The 12644-nt window shown below is 42.2% G+C and overlaps 1 pseudogene; it reads left to right on the forward strand.

Annotated features, from left to right (window-relative positions):
- Positions 1-242: 242 nt before the first annotated feature.
- Positions 243-12179, forward strand: LOC123076948 (MDIS1-interacting receptor like kinase 2-like; annotated as a pseudogene).
- Positions 12180-12644: the final 465 nt, after the last annotated feature.

Raw genomic sequence — 12644 nt, forward strand, 5'->3', positions numbered from 1 at the left:
TCATGGTAGTCGGCTCTTCTTCTCCAACGTGTGCGTGGGAGTGCCTCGACTGCCTGTTCCTGTGAATTCGAAGCCGCGGGGGGGGGGGGGGGGGGGGGCGGCGATATACGATGACGCGTGATAGGCGGTTCGTTCGGTGATCCTCCGTGATGCCAACCAAGCAACAGAAAGCCTGCTGGCAACAAAGGGGTAAGATAAAATGGGTGACTCTTGGAAGTGAAAATTCACAATTCTTTCATGCCATGGCCACAATGCAGCAGAGAAACAATAGCATACCTTCCTTGCTTGCTCAATATAGCACAGAGGTCACGGCTCATGGAGCCAAAACCACTCTCCTGCATGAGGCATTTAAAGACAGATTGGGGAAATCTGAGCCTTTCCAAATTCCTCAGGATATGCTGAATCTTATTCAACCTCACAGTGATTTATCTTTTCTTGAGCCCCCTTTCACTACTGAAGATATTGACGCTGTTATAAAAGAAATGCCATCTAACAATTCTCCAAGACCAGATGGGTTCAACACAGACTTCATCAAGAAATGTTGGTCTATAATTAAAAAACGACTTTTATGATCTCTGTTCCCAATTTCATCGAGGAGATCTATATCTCCAGAGTATTAACAGTTCTTTTATTACTCTCATACCCAATAAAGCTGGGGCTGAAACAGTGAATGATTATAGTCCTATATCCTTGTTGGGGAACGTAGTAATTTCAAAAAAATTCCTACGCACACGCAAAATCATGGTGATGTCATAGCAACAAGAGGGGAGAGTGTTCGTCCACGTACCCTCGTAGACCGTAAGCGGAAGCGTTATGACAACGCGGTTGATGTAGTCGTACGTCTTCATGGCCCGACCGATCAAGCACCGAAACTACGGCACCTCCGAGTTCTAGCACACGTTCAGCTCGATGACGTCCCTCGAACTCCGATCCAGCCGAGTGTCGAGGGAGAGTTCCGTCAGCACGACGGCGTGATGACGATCTTGATGTACTACCGACGCAGGGCTTCGCCTAAGCACCGCTACGATATTATCGAGGTGGATTATGATGGAGGGGGGCACCGCACACGGCTAAGAGATCCAAGGGATCAATTGTTGTTGTGCCTAGAGGTGCCCCCTGCCCCCGTATATAAAGGAGCAAGGGGGGAGGGGGCGGCCGGCCTAGTAGGGGCGCGCCAAGGGGAGTCCTACTCCCACCGGGAGTAGGACTCCCTCCTTCCTTGTTGGAGTAGGAGAAGGGGGAAAGAGGGGGAGAGGAGGAAGGAAAAGGGGGCCGCACCCCTTGTCCAATTCGGACCAGAGGGGAGCTGCGCGCCTCCTTCCTTTCGGCCTCTCTTCTCTATTCCCGTATGGCCCAATAAGGTCCATATACTCCCCGGCGAATTCCCGTAACTCTTCGGTACTCCGAAAAATACCCGAATCACTCGGAACCTTTCCGAACTCCGAATATAGTCGTCCAATATATCGATCTTTATGTCTCGACCATTTCGAGACTCCTCGTCATGTCCCCGATCTCATCCGGGACTCCGAACTCCTTCGGTACATCAAAACTCATAAACTCATAATATAACTGTCATCGAAACCTTAAGCGTGCGGACCCTACGGGTTCGAGAACAATGTAGACATGACCAAGAATAGTTCTAGGTCAATAACCAATAGCGGAACCTGGATGCTCATATTGGCTCCCACATATTCTACGACGATCTTTATCGGTCAAACCGCATAACAACATACATTGTTCCCTTTGTCATCGGTATGTTACTTGCCCGAGATTCGATCGTCGGTATCCAATACCTAGTTCAATCTCGTTACCGGCAAGTCTCTTTACTCGTTACGTAATGCATCATCCCGCAACTAACTCATTAGTCACATTGCTTGCAAGGCTTATAGTGATGTGCATTACCGAGAGGGCCCAGAGATACCTCTCCGACAATCGGAGTGACAAAACCTAATCTCGAAATACGCCAACCCAACATGTACCTTCAGAGACACCTGTAGTGCTCCTTTATAATCACACAGTTACGTTGTGACGTTTGGTAGCACCCAAAGTATTCCTCCGGTAAACGTGAGTTGCATAATCTCATAGTTACAGGAACATGTATAAATCATGAAGAAAGCAATAGCAACATACTAAACAATCAAGTGCTAGGCTAACGGAATGGGTCATGTCAATCACATTATTCTCCTAATGATGTGATCCCATTAATCAAATCAACACATGTCTATGGTTAGGAAACACAACCATCTTTGATTAATGAGCTAGTCAAGTAGAGGCATACTAGTGACACTATGTTTGTCTATGTATTCACACATGTATTATGTTTCTGGTTAATACAATTCTAGCATGAATAATAAACATTTATCATGAAATAAGAAAATAAATAATAACTTTATTATTGCCTCTAGGGCATATTTCCTTCAGTCTCCCACTTGCACTAGAGTCAATAATCTAGTTCACATCACCATGTGATTTAACACCAATATTCATATCTGTATATGATTAACACCCATAGTTCACATTGTCATGTGACCAACACCCAAAGGGTTTACTAGAGTCAATAATCTAGTTCACATCGCTTATGTGATTAATACCCAAATAGTACTAAGGTGTGATCATGTTTTGCTCATGAGAGAAGCTTAGTCAACGGGTCTGTCACATTCAGAGCCGTATGTACTATGCAAATATTCTATGTCTACAATGCTCTGCGCAGAGCTACTCTAGCTAATTGCTTTCACTTTCAATATGTATCCAGATTGAGACTTAGAGTCATATGGATCGGTGTGAAAGCTTGCACCGATGTAACTCTTTACGACGGGCTCTTTTATCACCTCCATAATCAAGAAATATTTCCTTAGTCCTTACTAAGGATATTCTTGACCAATGTCCAGTGATCTACTCCTAGATCACTATTGTACTCCCTTGCCAAATTCAGAGCAAGGTATACAATAGGTCTGGTACATAACATAGCATACTTTATAGAACCTATGACTGAGGCATAGGGAATGACTTTCATTCTCTTTTCTATTTTCTGTCGTGGTCGAGATTTGAGTCTTACTCAATTTCACACCTTTGCAACACAGGCAAGAACTCCTTCTTTGACTGTTCTATTTTGAACTATTTCAAAAATTTATCAAGGTATGTACTCATTGAAAAAATCTTATCAAGCGTCTTGATCTATCTATATAGATCTTGATGCTCAATGTGTAAGCAGCTTCACCGAGGTATTTCATTGAAAAACTTTTATTCAAGTATCCCTTTATGCTATCCAGAAATTCTATATCATTTCTGATCAACAATATGTCATCTACATATAGTATCAAAAATGCTACAGAGCTCCCACTCACTTTCTTATAAATACAGGCTTCACCGCAAGTCTGTATAATACTATATGCTTTGATCAACTTATCAAAGCGTATATTCCAACTCTGAGATGCTTGCACCAGTCCATAGATGGATCGCTGGAGCTTACACATTTTGTTAGTACCTTTAGGATTGACAAAACCTTCCGGTTGCATCATATACAACTCTTTGTTAGGAAAACCATTAAGGAATGCAGTTTTGACATCCATTTGCCAGATTTCATAAAATGTGGCAATTGCTAACATGATTCGTACAGACTTAAGCATCGCTACAGTTGAGAAAATCTTATTGTAGTCAACACCTTGAACTTGTCGAAAACCCTTTTGCGACAAGTCGAGCTTTGTAGATAGTAACACTACTATCAGCATCTGTCTTCCTCTTGAAGATCCATTTAATTAACATGGTTTGTTGATCATCGAGCAAGTCAATCAAAGTCCATACTTTGTTCTCATACATGGATCCCATCTCAGATTTCATGGCCTCTAGCCATTTCGCGGAATCTGGGCTCATCATCGCTTCCTCATAGTTCGTAGGTTTATCATGGTCTAGTAACATGACTTTTAGAACAGGATTACAGTACCACTCTGGTGTGGACCATACTCTGGAAGACCTACGAGGTTCTGTAGTAACTTGGTCTGAAGTTTCATGATCATCATCATTAGCTTCCTCACTAATTGGTGTAGGAATCACTGGAACTGATTTCAATGATGAACTATTTTCCAATTCAGGAGAAGGTACAATTACCTCATCAAGTTCTACTTTCCTCCCACTCACTTCTTTCGAGAGAAACTCCTTCTCTAGAAAGGATCCATTCTTAGCAACGAATGTTTTTGCCTTCGGATCTGTGATAGAAGGTGTACCCAACAGTTTCCTTTGGGTATTCTATGAAGACGTACTTCTCCGATTTGGGTTCGAGCTTATCAAGTTGAAAACCTTTTTCATATAAGCATCGCTACTCCAAACTTTAAGAAATGACAGCTTAGGTTTACTGCTAAACCATAGTTCATACGGTGTCGTCTCAATGGATTTAGATGGTGCCCTATTAAACGTGAATGCAGCTGTCTCTAATGCATAACCCCAAAACGATAGTGGTAAACTGATAAGAGATATCATAGATCGTACCATATCTAGTAAAGTACGGTTACGACGTTTGGACACAACATAACGTTGTGGTGTTGCAGGTGGCGTGAGCTGTGAAACTATTTCACATTGTTTTAATTGAAGACCAAACTCGTAACTCAAATATTCTCCTCCACGATCAGATCGTAGAAATTTTATTTTCTTGTTACGATGATTTTCCACTTCACTCTGAAATTCTTTGAACTTTTCAAATGTTTCAGACTTGTGTTTCATTAAGTAGATATACCCATATCTGCTCAAATCATCTTGTGAAGGTCAGAAAATAACGATACTTGCCACGAGCATCAACACTCATTGGATCGCATACATCGATATGTATTATTTCCAATAAGTCAGTAGCTTATTCCATTGTTCCGGAGAACGGAGTTTTAGTCATCTTGCCCAAAAGGCACGGTTCGCAAGCATCAAATGATTCATAACCAAGTGATTCCGAAAATCCATCTTTATGGAGTTTCTTCATGCGCTTTACACCGATATGACCCAAACGGCAGTGCCATAAATAAGTTGCACTATCATTATTAACTTTTCATCTTTTGGCATCAATATTATGAATATGTGTATCACTACGATCGAGATCCAACAAACTATTTTTATTGGGTGTATAACCATCGAAGGTCTTATTCATGTAAACAGAATAACAATTATTCTTTAACTTCAAATGAATAACCGTATCGCAATAAACATGATCAAATCATATTCATGCTCAACACAAACGCTAAATAACATTTATTTAGGTTTAACACCAATCTCGAAAATATATAGGGAGTGTGTGATGATGATCATATCAATCTTGGAACTATTTCGAACACTCATCATCACTTCCCCTCAACTAGTCTCTGTTTATTATGTAACTCCTGTTTCGAGTTACTAATCTTAGCAATCGAACAAGTATCAAATACTCAGGGGCTACTATAAACACTAGTAAGGCACACATCAAACACCTGTATATCAAATATACCCTTGTTCACTTTGCCATCCTTCTTATCCACCAAATATTCAGGGCATTTCCGCTTCCAGTGACCATTTCCTTTGCAGTGTAAGCACTCAGTTTCAGGCTTTGGTCCAGCTTTGGTGAGTTCCGTCAGCACGACGGCGTGGGAGAGTTCCGTCAGCACGACGGCGTGGTGACGATCTTGATGTACTACCGACGCAGGGCTTCGCCTAAGCACCGCTATGATATTATCGAGGTGAATTATGGTGGAGGGGGGCACCGCACACGGCTAAGAGATCCAAGGGATCAATTGTTGTTGTGCCTAGAGGTGCCCCCCTGCCCCCGTATATAAAGGAGCAAGGGGGGAGGGGGCAGCCGGCCTAGTAGGGGCACGCCAAGGGGAGTCCTACTCCCACCGGGAGTAGGACTCCCTCCTTCCTTGTGGGAGTAGGAGAAGGGGAAAGAGGGGGAGAGGAGGAAGGAAAAGGGGGCCGCACCCCTTGTCCAATTCGGACCAGAGGGGGGCTGCGCGCCTCCTTCCTTTCGGCCTCTCTCCTCTATTCCCGTATGGCCCAATAAGGCCCATATACTCCCCGGCGAATTCCCGTAACTCTCCGGTACTCCGAAAAATACCCGAATCACTCGGAACCTTTCCGAACTCCGAATATAGTCGTCCAATATATCGATCTTTACGTCTTGACCATTTCGAGACTCCTCGTCATGTCCCCGATCTCATCCGGGACTCCGAACTCCTTCGGTACATCAAAACTCATAAACTCATAATATAACTGTCATCGAAACCTTAAGCGTGCGGACCCTACGGGTTCGAGAACAATGTAGACATGACCTAGAACTATTCTCAGTCAATAACCAATAGCGGAACCTGGATGCTCATATTGGCTCTCACATATTCTACGACGATCTTTATCGGTCAAACCGCATAACAACATACATTGTTCCCTTTGTCATCGGTATGTTACTTGCCCGAGATTCGATCGTCGGTATCCAATACCTAGTTCAATCTCGTTACCGGCAAGTCTCTTTACTCGTTACGTAATGCATCATCCCGCAACTAACTCATTAGTCACATTGCTTGCAAGGCTTATAGTGATGTGCATTACCGAGAGGGCCCAGAGATACCTCTCCGACAATCGGAGTGACAAAACCTAATCTCGAAATACGCCAACCCAACATGTACCTTCGGAGACACCTGTAGTGCTCCTTTATAATCACACAGTTACGTTGTGACGTTTGGTAGCACCCAAAGTGTTCCTCCGGTAAACGGGAGTTGCATAATCTCATAGTTACAGGAACATGTATAAGTCATGAAGAAAGCAATAGCAACATACTAAACAATCAAGTGCTAGGCTAACGGAATGGGTCATGTCAATCACATTATTCTCCTAATGATGTGATCCCATTAATCAAATGACAACACATGTCTATGGTTAGGAAACACAACCATCTTTGATTAATGAGCTAGTCAAGTAGAGGCATACTAGTGACACTATGTTTGTCTATGTATTCACACATGTATTATGTTTCCGGTTAATACAATTCTAGCATGAATAATAAACATTTATCATGAAATAAGGAAATAAATAATAACTTTATTATTGCCTCTAGGGCATATTTCCTTCAATCCTTGCTCAACTGCACTATCAAATTGCTAACAAAGTTACTTGCCAACAGACTACAATCAGTCATTGTCGAGCTCATTCACATAAATCAATATGGTTTCATCAAGACGATAACCATACAAGATTGTATTGCCTGGGCATATGGATATCTCTTCCAATGCCATAAAAGTAAAAGACCAACAGTTGTTCTCAAATTAGATTTTGAGAAGGAATTTGACAAAATAGAGCATGGGATGATTATGGCTATCCTAAAGAAGAAAGGATTTGGGGACAGATGGTGCACATGGATTCAGCAAATTTTTAACTCTGCTACCTCTTCAGTTCTGTTGAATGGGGTGCCTGGTTCCCACTTTAAATGTAGAAGGGGGGTTAGACAGGGAGATCCTCTGTCCCCTCTGCTCTTTGTTCTTGCAGCAGATTTTCTGCAGACGATTTTAAATGATGCAATGAGCAAGGGAAACATTCAGGCCCCCATCTCCTTTCATTCATGTCCAGACTTCCCTATTCTTCAATATGCAGATGACACCTTGATTATTAGGCCTGCCTGCCAACAACAGCTGTGACATTTGTAGACACTCTTGCATACCTTCTCGAAAGCTTCTGGCCTCAAAGTTAATTTTCAAAAGTACAATTTACTACCTATCAACTTGTCTAATCAAGACACTCAGAGTATGGCCAATCTTCTTGGATGTGCTGTTGGAACTTTCCCATTTACCTATCTTGGGGCACCTCTCAGTTTTAATAAACCCAGAATGGAGCACTTCCTATACCTCATACAGAGAGTTTGGCCTTGAAGGCAGGTTGGATAGGCTCCATTTTGCTGACTTGCCCCGTCTTGTCCATCTGGACCTCAGTTATAACTATCTCTTGGGCCCAATCCCATCAAGCATTGGTGTTCTTACCAATCTCGTATACTTAGATCTGTCCAACAATATACTGAACGGATTTATCCCAACATCCATTGGTAATTGTACTAAGCTAACCTCCATCGATCTCTTTTACTACAATTTGTTTCTACCATGCCTAGTATGGTAGGAAGACTAGTGAATTTGATGATCCTCTCCACTTTGCAGATTTGCCCCATCTTGTCTTTTTGAACCTTGGTTACAACCACCTCTCAGGAGGAATCCCATCAAGCATTTGTGCTCTTGCCAAGCTCGAAAACTTGGATCTGTCTAGCAATGACCTGAACGGATCTATCCCAACATCCCTAGGTAATTTTACTAAACTAACCTCCATCGATCTCTTTTAGTACAACTTGTTTCTACCATGCCTAGTAAAGTAGGAGGACTAGGGAATTTTATGAGCCTCTCCACTTTGTAGATTTTCCCCATCTTGTCTATTTGAACCTTGGTAACAACCACCTCTCAGGCGGAATCCCATCAAGCATTGGTGCTCTTGCCAAGCTCGAATACTTGGATCTGTCTAGCAATAATCTGAATGGATCTATCCCAACATCCCTACGTAATTTTACTAAACTAAGATCTATCTACCAATGACCTGAACGGATCTATCCCAACATCACTAGCTGATTGTACTACACTAACTTCCATAGATCTCTTTTACTACTATTTTTTCTACCATGACTAGTATAATAGCAAGACTAGGGAATTTTATGAGCCTTTCCACTTTGCAGATTTGCTCCATCTTAACAATTTGAACCTTGACAACAACCTCCTCTCGGGCGAAATCCCATCAAGCATTGGTGCTCTTGCCAAGCTTGAAAACTTGGATCTATCCTTCAATATTCTTAATGGATCGATTGGAAGCATAGGAAATCTAACGAATTTATATTACCTAGATCTTTCCAACAACCAGATCACGGGTTCCATTGGAAGCATAGGAAATCTAACAAGTTTACAATTCTTGGATCTTTCAAACAATCAAATAAATGGTTCCATCCCTTGGACATTCTCGAAATTGATCTCTGTTAGAACACTATCACTTAAGTCCAATCAGCTTAATGGAAGGTTACCGCCAGAATTAGGATATCTTGTTCTTCTCTCACATATGGATCTAAGTAGAAATCAATTTTCAGGAAGTATTCCACCTCAGATTGGACATTGTCACTCTTTATCGTCGTTACTCCTATCAGACAACTTATTGACATGACAGATACCACAAGAATTTGGGTATCATGCCAACCTAAATGAGCTTGATTTGAGTAAAAACCATTTAAGCAGTGCCATCCCAGCGACTTTTTCTGTTTCTTACCAACTATGGAAGCTGAATTTATCATATAATAATTTGGATGGCAGAGTTCCATTTATCGCTGCCACCTTGATCGTACTTGACCATAATACATGCTTATGTGGTGATTTGTATGGCTTAACTCCATGTGAAACACCGAAGCTCGACATGGAACACCAAAAAGGAATAGTCCAAGTATGGTACTTCTTGCTCTTTTTGCACCCTTTTCATTTGCTTGCCTCTCAATTGTAAGCATCACGATCGTCTGTCGGGGAAGAAAGGATGTAAAAGGTACAAGCAAATGCAAGTCTGGAGATCTACTTTCCATATGGAATTTTGATGGAAAGATTGCATTCGAAGACACCATCAGTGCAACAAAATTTTTTGATGAGAAATATTGCAATGGCATTCGAGGATACAGATCTATCTTCAGAGTTCATCTTGAAGATGGGATTATCTTTGCCGTCAAGCTCCTTCAGTCGGTGGAAGAATACAACGACGAGGGAACATTTCATGCCGAGATTGAAGTGTTGACAAAACTCAGGCACCGATGCATCGTCAAGCTATATGGCTGATGACCCACAAGTGTAGGGGATCTATCGTAGTCCTTTCAATAAGTAAAAGTGTTGAACCCAACGAGGAGCAGAAGGAAATGACAAGAGGTTTTCAGTAAGGTATTCTCTGCAAGCACTGAAATTATCGGTAACAGATAGTTTTGTGATCATAAGGTAATTCTTAACGGGTAACAAGTAACAAGAGTAAATAAGGTGCAGCAAAGTGGCCCAATCCTTTTTGTAGCAAAGGACAAGCCTGGACAAATTCTTATATACAGAAAAGCGCTCCCGAGGACACATGGGAATTATTGTCAAGCTATTTTTCATCACGCTCATATGATTCGTGTTCGTTACTTTGATAATTTGATATGTGGGTGGACCGGTGCTTGGGTACTGCCCTTTCTTGGACAAGAATCCCACTTATGATTAACCCCCATTTGAAGCATCCGCAACTACAAAAGAAGTATTAAGGTAAACCTAACCATACCATGAAACATATGGATCCAAATCAGCCCCTTACGAAGCAACGCATAAACTAGGGTTTACGCTTCTGTCACTCTAGCAACCCATCATCTACTTATTACTTCCCAATGCCTTCCTCTAGGCCCAAATAATGGTGAAGTGTCATGTAGTCGACGTTCACATAACACCACAAGAGGAGAGACAACATACATCTCATCAAAATATCGAACAAATACCAAATTCACATGACTACTTATAGCAAGACTTCTCCCATGTCCTCAGGAACAAATGTAACTACTCACAAATCATATTCATGTTCAAAATCAGAGGGGTATTAATATGCATATAAGATCTGAACATATGATCTTCCACTGAATAAACCAACTAGCATCAACTACAAGGAGTAATCAACACTACTAGTGACCCACAGGTACCAATCTGAGGTTTTGGGACAAAGATTGGATACAAGAGATGAACTAGGCTTTGAGAGGAGATGGTGCTGGTGAAGATATTGATGGAGATTGACCCCCTCCCAATGAGGGGATCGATGGTGATGACGATGATTTCCCCCTCCCGGAGGGATGTTTTCCCGGCAGAACAGCTCCGCTGAAGCCCTAGATTGGTTCCGCCAAGGTTCCGCCTTGTGGCGGCGGTGTTTCGTTCCGAAAGCTTGCTTATGATTTTTTTTCAGGGTAAAAGACTTCATATAGCAGAAGATGGTCACCGGAGGGATGCCAGGGTACCCACAAGGCAGGGGGCACGCCCAGTGGGTAGGGCGCGCCCCCCACCCTCATGGCCAGGGTGTGGGCCCCCTCCGGTACTTTCTTCGCCCAATATTTTTTATTAATTCCAAAAATAACTTTCGTGGAGTTTCAGGACTTTTGGAGTTGTGCAGAATATGTCTCTAATATTTGCTTCTTTTCCAGTCCAGAATCCCAGCTGCCGGCATTCTCCCTCTTCATCTAAACCTTGTAAAATTAGAGAGAATAGGCATAAGTATTTTGACATAACGTGAAATAACAGCCCATAATGAAATAAATATCGATATAAAAGCATGATGCAAAATGGACGTATCAATGGCTTCTGTTCCCACTCTTAGTACAAATTCCTCGTGTATGAGCTTATCGAGAGGGGAAGCTTATCATCCACTATGCACGAGCAAGAGCTAGCGAAGGTGCTGGATTGGCCCAAGAGAGTTTCTGTTGTGGTGAACGTAGCACAAGCTCTCTCCTACTTGCACCATGATTGTGGCGATCCAATCATGCACCGCGACATAAAAAGCAGCAACACTCTTCTGGACCTCGATTATAAGGCTTATGTTTCAGACTTTGGCATGGCGAGGAAACTGAAGCATGGTTACTCAAGCTGGAGCTCTATTTTTGCAGGCACATGTGGCTACATAGCCCCTGGTACTTACATGGCCTTAATCCAGTTTTTTCTTTTTTTATGAAATGTGATTCGGGAAGAGAGAAGAAGTATAATTTCTGATCTGATATAGAGCTGATTTTGTTTCTTGTTACAGAGCTGTCATCTACCATGGTGTTGACTGAGAAGTGCGACGTGTACAACTTCGGCGTGGTTGCGCTGGAAGTTTTGATGGGAAAGCACCCAGGTGATCTGCTCCTTCCATTCTTTTGCCGAACAGAGCAGCCGGGGAAGTTCAATGATATTCTGGATCGATGTGTCGCAGCACCGTCAACTATTGACGAGGAGAAGGATGTCATTTTGGTTACCTTGGTGGCCTTTTCTTGCCTGCAAGTCAATCCCAAAGCCCGGCCAACAATGCAACATGTATATCAGGCACTGACAAATAGAAATTGCCCAGCGTTCATTCCCAGGCCCCTTCATGAAATCAGGCTACAAGATTTGCATGATTATTGTGGTGCCATAAAGAATATTTGAATTGATATAGGTAGCCTACAGTGTCAGCAATTATATATTTGGCATGTGTTTGTTTGAGATAACGTTCCTATCCTGTCATGTTGAACTTTGAAGTGTCATGCATGCATGCGCCTCCCCAAGAAGGCTGTTGTGTGAGTGTTTTTTTTGCTTAGGCACCTTTCGTAATCTTTACACCCGCCCCTCTATATTGCAAAAACAGAGCTCCTGCTGTTTCCCGTAAAAAAAAGTGTCATGTAACAATTAGATTGTTGATAAATGATGCCGCATTTTGAACTTGTTGATATTTGCCCAAGTACCGGTTTACTCTAGTTTGTTTGACAGACATTTGGCGGGAATGTTTGTATGGTAGTTATGTGATTAAGTTCTTTTTTAGAGGATGGTTAACTGTTTTTTGTTGTTGAGTTTATGCAATCAGTCATCTTTTTCGTTTATTTTGGCACTGCGTTTATCTTTGCCCAAAGACAT

This window comes from Triticum aestivum, chromosome 1B (genome assembly GCF_018294505.1).
Source record: "Triticum aestivum cultivar Chinese Spring chromosome 1B, IWGSC CS RefSeq v2.1, whole genome shotgun sequence".
In the NCBI taxonomy this organism is placed as follows: domain Eukaryota; kingdom Viridiplantae; phylum Streptophyta; class Magnoliopsida; order Poales; family Poaceae; genus Triticum; species Triticum aestivum.